This window comes from Pristiophorus japonicus, chromosome 19 (assembly GCF_044704955.1).
Source record: "Pristiophorus japonicus isolate sPriJap1 chromosome 19, sPriJap1.hap1, whole genome shotgun sequence".
NCBI classification, from domain to species: domain Eukaryota; kingdom Metazoa; phylum Chordata; class Chondrichthyes; family Pristiophoridae; genus Pristiophorus; species Pristiophorus japonicus.
Genome location: NC_091995.1, coordinates 66,453,846 through 66,460,584, shown reverse-complemented (window position 1 = coordinate 66,460,584; position 6,739 = coordinate 66,453,846).

Genomic DNA, 6,739 nt, shown 5'->3' with positions numbered 1-6,739 from the left:
GAATGTGGAATGAATAATTGGATCGACTCATTCTGTTGATTATATTCATTCCCTGCTGAAAGCCTGAGGCTATGTGTGAAGGTTGGGAGACAGAGGGACCGACCTGCCCTCCAAGGTGGTGCAATGCCTTCCCCTTCTCACAGCGGCTTGATCGCCTGACACAATTCCAGGTTTTGGAGGACAGCGGGCAAAAGCATTCAGTTTTGATCCAGAGGGAAAGTGTTGCAAACAGAAGGTGGTTTCTGCTGTTGGTTGCCAAGGACCTACGGACAGATGGCTTCAGGCAGGGTTACTCCAGGTTCCAGTCTGCCCTGGGAGTGTTTGATGGGACAGTGTAGAGGGAGCTTTACTCTGTATCTAACCCCTCATCTCTGGAATCAACCGAGTGAACCTTCTCTGAACTGCCTCCAAAACAAGTATATCCTTTCTTAAATATGGAAACCAAAACTGCACGCAGTATTCCAGGTGTGGCATCACCAATACCCTGTATAGCTGTAGCAAGACTTCCCTGCTTTTATACTCCATCCCCTTTGCAATAAAGGCCAAGATTCCATTGGCCTTCCTGATCACTTGCTGTACCTGCATACTATCCTTTTGTGTTTCATGCACAAGTACCCCCAGGTCCCGCTGTACTGCAGCACTTTGCAATCTTTCTCCATTTAAATAATAACTTGCTCTTCGTTTTTTTTTCTGCCAAAGTGCATGACCTCACACTTTCCAACATTATACTCTATCTGCCAAATTTTTGCCCACTCACTTAGCCTGTCTCTGTCCTTTTGCAGGTTTTTTGTGTCCTCCTCACACATTGCTTTTCCTCCCATCTTTGTATCATCAGCAAACTTGGCTACGTTACACTCAGTCCCTTCTTCCAAGTCGTTAATATAGATTGTAAATAGTTGGGGTCCCAGCACTGATCTCTGCAGCACCCCACTAGTTACTGTTTGCCAACCAGAGAATGAGCCATTTATCCCGACTCTCTGTTTTCTGTTTGTCAGCCAATCCTCTATCCATGCTAATATATTACCCCCAACCCCATGAAATTTTATCTTTTATGGGCACCTTGTCAAATGCTTTCTGGAAGTCCAATTACATCCACTGGTTCCCCTTTATCCACCCTGTTCGTTACATCCTCAAAAGAATTCCAGCAAATTTGTCAAACATCACTTCTCCTTCATTAATTCATGCTGTCAAAAGCCTTGCTAAAATCCATGTTGACTAAATCAAACGCACTGCCTTCATCAGCCCTCCTTCTTACCTGCTCAAAAAATTCAATCAAGTTAGTCAGACACGATCTTCCCTTAACAAATCCGTGCAGAGGGAACTTTACTCTGTATCTAACCCCGTGCTGTACCTGCCCTGGGAGTGTTTGATGGGACAGTGTAGAGGGAGCTTTACTCTGTATCTAACCCGTGCTGTACCTGCGCTGGGAGTGTTTGATGGGACAGTGTAGAGGGAGCATTACTCTGTATCTAACCCGTGCTGTACCTGCCCTGGGAGTGTTTGATGGGACAGTGAAGAGGGAGCATTACTCTGTATCTAACCCGTGCTGTACCTGCCCTGGGAGTGTTTGATGGGACAGTGTAGAGGGAGCTTTACTCTGTATCTAACCCATGCTGTACCTGCCCTGGGAGTGTTTGATGGGAAAGTGTAGAGGGAGCTTTACTCTGTATCTAACCTGTGCTGTACCTGCCCTGGGAGTGTTTGATGGGACAGTGTAGGGGGAGCTTTACTCTGTATCTAACCATGCTGTACCTGCCCTGGAAGCGTTTGATGGGACAGTGTAGAGGGAGCTTTAGTCTGTATCTAACTTTGTGCTGTACCTGCCCTGGGAGTGTTTGATGGGACAGTGTAGAGGGAGCTTTCCTCTGTATCTAACCCGTGCTGTATCTGCGCTGGGAGTGTTTGATGGGACAGTGTAGAGGGAGCATTACTCTGTATCTAACCCATGCTGTACCTGCCCTGGGAGTGTTTGATGGGACAGTGTAGAGGGAGCTTTACTCTGTATCTAACCCTGTGCTGTACCTGCCCTGGGAGTGTGTGATGGGACAGTATAGAGGGAGCTTTACTCTGTACCTAACCCGTGCTGTACCTGCCCTGGGAGTGTTTGATGGGACAGTGTAGAGGGAGCTTTCCTCTGTATCTAACCCGTGCTGTACCTGCTCTGGGAGTGTTTGACGGGACAGCGTAGAGGGAGCTTTCCTCTGAATCTAACCCCCTGTACCTGCCCTCGGAGTGTTTGACGGGACAGTGTAGAGGGAGTTTTACTCTGTATCTAACCCCGTGCTGTACCTGCTCTGGGAGTGTTTGACGGGATAGTGTAGGGGGAGCTTTACTCTGTATCTAACCCGTGCTGTACCTGCTCTGGGAGTGTTTGACGGGACAGTGTAGAGGGAGAAACGTAGATGTGGAAAGGAAGAAATTTTGCTGAGATCGGAGTTTCTCTCATGTTTGCAAATGTCTACTCACACCCACGTGTACAGTCTGCCTTGTTCTCCTGTGAAGGAGCCCCTCTCATGAGGAGGATTCCTGGAGCCAGTGTCATGCCAAAGGTGTTATACTAATGTCGGACGGTTTCAACACCAGCAGCCTCTCCGCCAGAGCAGTGGAATGTCAATATAGAAAAATATTTGCAATGAGGCTGCTTTGTGATGTTGTAACTTCACCTCCTGTAACCATTCGAGTGCCAATGGCTACTCTTGTCGTGTCATCTGTGGCAGTTTCCTGCTGTCAGTTGTGGGTAGGGGTTAACCCTCAGCCACAACTAGAGGCAGCAAAAGGAGGCTAACAGGGGCATCACACTTAAAGGTATTTTGTTATTACAAATGGTTCCTTTGCTAGATTTAACAGCTCAGTGCTAAAATTCAGGGAAGAGAAAATTGGGCATTCAGCTGGTCACTGCACTAAAGCAAGGAGATTGAGGAGGCACTGCAGGAAAGGGTGCAAGTGCAGCACCCAACCTCAAGCACCTGAGCTCTGAGGAGGGCAAGGCCCGGGATTGGGTACTGTGGAGAGGGCGAGGCCCGGGATTGGTTATTGTGGAGAGGACGAGGCTCAGGATTGGTTACTCTGGAGAGGGCGAGGCACAGGATTGGTTACTGTGGAGAGCGCGAGGCCCGGGATTTGTTACTATGGAGAGGGGAAGCACGGGATTGGTTACTGTGGAGAGGACGAGGCTCAGGATTGGTTACCGTGGAGAGGGCAAGGCCCGGGATTGGTTACCGTGGAGAGGACAAGGCTCAGGATTGGTTACTGTGGAGAGGGCAAGGCTCAGGATTCGTTACCGTGGAGAGGGCAAGGCCCGGGATTGGTTACTGTGGAGAGGGCGAGGCCCGGGACTGGTGACTGTGGAGAGGGCGAGGAGCCGGATTGGTTACTGTGGAGAGGGGAAGCCCGGCATTGGTTACTGTGGAGAGGGCGAGGCCCGGGATTGGTTACTATGGAGAGGGCGAGGCCCGGGATTGGTGACTGTGGAGAGGGCGAGGAGCCGGATTGGTTACTGTGGAGAGAGCGAAGCCCGGGATTGGTTAATGTGGAGAGGACGAGGCCCGGGATTGGTTACTGTGGAGAGGATGCAGCCCAGGATTGGTTACTTTGGAGAGGGCGATGTCCGGGATTGGTTACTGTGAGGAGGGCGAGGCCCGGGATTGGTGACTGTGGAGAGGGCGAGGAGCCGGATTGGTTACTGTGAGGAGGGCAAGGCCCGGGATTGGTGACTGTGGAGAGGGCGAGGAGCCAGATTGGTTACTGTGAGGAGGGCGAGGCCCGCATTGGTTACGGTGGAGAGGGCGAGGAGCCGGGACTGGTTACTTTGGAGAGAGCGAGGCCCGGGATTGGCTACTGTGGAGAGAGCGAGGCCCGGGATTGGTTACTGTGGAGAGAGTGAAACCCGGGATTGGTTAATGTGGAGAGGACGAGGCCCGGGATTGGTTACTGTGGAGAGGATGCAGCCCAGGATTGGTTACTTTGGAGAGGGCGATGTCCGGGATTGGTTACTGTGAGGAGGGCGAGGCCCGGGATTGGTTACTGTGGAGAGGACGATGCCTGGAATTCTACAGATATGTGAGGAGAAAAAGATTAGTGAAGACAAACGTTGGGCCTTTGCAGTCAGATTCAGGTGGATTTATAATGGGGAACATGGCGGACCAGTTGAACAAATACTTTGGTTCTGTCTTCACGAAGGAAGAAACAAATAACCTTCCAGAAATACTAGGGGACCGAGGGTCTAGTGAGAAGGAGGAACTGAAGGAAATCTTTATTAGGCGTGAAATGGTGTTAGGGAAATTGATGGGATTGAAGGCCGATAAATCCCCGGGGCCTGGTAGTCTGCATCCCAGAGTACTTAAGGAAGTAGCCCTAGAAATAGTGGATGCATTGGTGATAATTTCCCAACAGTCTATCGACTCTGGATAGTTCCTATGGACTGGAGGGTAGCTAATGTAATACCACTTTTTAAAAAAGGAGGGAGAGAGAAAACGGGTAATTATAAATCGGTTAGCCTGACACCAGTAGTGGGGAAAATGTTGGAATCAATTATTAAAGATGAAATAGCAGCACATTTGGAAAGCAGTGACAGGATCGGTCCAAGTCAGCATGGATTTATGAAGGGGAAATCCTGCTTGACAAATCTTGAATTTTTTGAGGATGTAACTGGTAGAGTGGACAAGGGAGAACCAATGGATGTGGTGTATTTGGACTTTCAAAAGGCTTTTGACAAGGTCCCACACAAGAGATTGGTGTGCAAAATTAAAGCGCATGGTATTGGGGGTAATGTACTGACGTGGATAGAGAACTGGTTGGCAGACAGGAAGCAGAAAGTCGGGATAAATGGGTCCTTTTCAGAATGGCAGGCAGTGACTAGTGGGGGGTCGCAGGGCTCAGTGCTGGGACCCTAGCTATTTACAATATACATTAATGATTTAGATGAAGGAATTGAGTGTAATATCTCCATGTTTGCAGATGACACTAAGCTGGATGGTGGTGTGAGCTGTGAGGAGGATGCTAAGAGGCTGCAGGGTGACTTGGACAGGTTAGGTGAGTGGGCAAATGCATGGCAGATGCAGTATAATGTGAATAAATGTGAGGTTATCCACTTTGGGGGCAAAAACACGATGGCAGAATATTATCTGAATGGCGTCAGATTAGGAAAAGGGGAGGTGCAATGAGACCTGGATGTCATGGTTCATCAGTCATTGAAAGTTGGCATGCAGGTACAGCAGGTGGTGAAGAAGGCAAATGGTATGTTGGCCTTCATAGCTCGGGGATTTGAGTATAGGAGCAGGGAGGTCTTACTGCAGTTGTACAGGGCCTTGGTGAGGCCTCACCTGGAATATTGTGTTCAGTTTTGGTCTTCTAATCTGAGGAAGGACGTTCTTGCTATTGAGGGAGTGCAGCGAAGGTTCACCAGACTGATTCCCACGATGGCAGGACTGACATATGAGGAGAGAATGGATCGACTGGGCCTGTATTCACTGGAGCTTAGAAGGATGAGAGGGGATCTCATAGAAACATATAAAATTCTGACGGGACTGGACAGGTTAGATGCAGGAAGAATGTTCCCGATGTTGGGGAAGTCCAGAACCAGGAGACACAGTCTAAGGATAAGGGATAGGCCATTTAGGACTGAGATGAGGAGAAACTTTTTCACTCAAAGAGTTGTTAACCTGTGGAATTCCCTGCTGCAGAGAGTTGTTGATGCCAGTTCATTGGATATATTTAAGACGGAGTTAGATATGTCCCTTATGGCTAAAGGGATCAAGGGGTATGGAGAGAAAGCAGGAAAGGGGTACTGAGGGAATGTTCAGCCATGATCTTATTGAATGGTGGTGCAGGCTCGAAGGGACGAATGGCCTACTCCTGCACCTATTTTCTATGTTTTTATGTTTCTAAACTCCCAAGGCCCCACCCCACTCCTGGCCAAGAACAGGGAAACACTCATCAAGGACAGCGAGGTAGTCAGGGCCCGCTGGAAGGAGCACTTCGAAGATCTCCTCAATCGAGACTCTGCCTTTGACTCGAGTGTTCTCGACTCCATCCCACAGCATGCGACCCGCCACCACCTCAGTGAGATCCCAACACTGCACGAGGTAGAAAAAGCCATAAGACAGCTCAAAAACAACAAGGCTGCGGGTGTGGATGGAATCCCTGCTGAGGCACTGAAGTATGGCGGAGAGGCGTTGTTGGCGTGGATACATGACCTCATCTCTCTCATCTGGAGGGAGGAGAGCAGGCCAGGAGATCTCAGAGATGCAGTGATCGTGACCATCTTTAAAAAAGTGGACAAGTCCGACTGCGGCAACTACAGAGGAATCTCCCTGCTATCAGCCACTGGGAAAGTCATCGCTAGAGTCCTCCGTAACCGTCTTCTTCCCTGTGGCCGAGGAGTTCCTCCCGGAGTCGCAGTGCGGATTTCGTCCCCTCCGGGGCACAATGCGACAGTTGCAGGAAAAATACAGAGAACAGCGTCAGCCCTTATACATGGCCTTCTTCGATCTTACAAAGGACTTTGACACTGTCAACCGCGAGGGTCTATGGAGTGTTTCGGATGCCCCCAAATGTGTGTCAACATCCTTCACCTGCTCCACGATGACATGCAGGCCGTGATCCTTACCAACGGATCCATCACATACCCAATCCACGTCTGGACCAGGGTCAAACAGGGTTACGTCATTGCCCCAACCCTCTTCTCAATCTTCCTCGCTGTCATGCTCCACCTCACAGTCAACAAGCTCCCCGCTGGAGT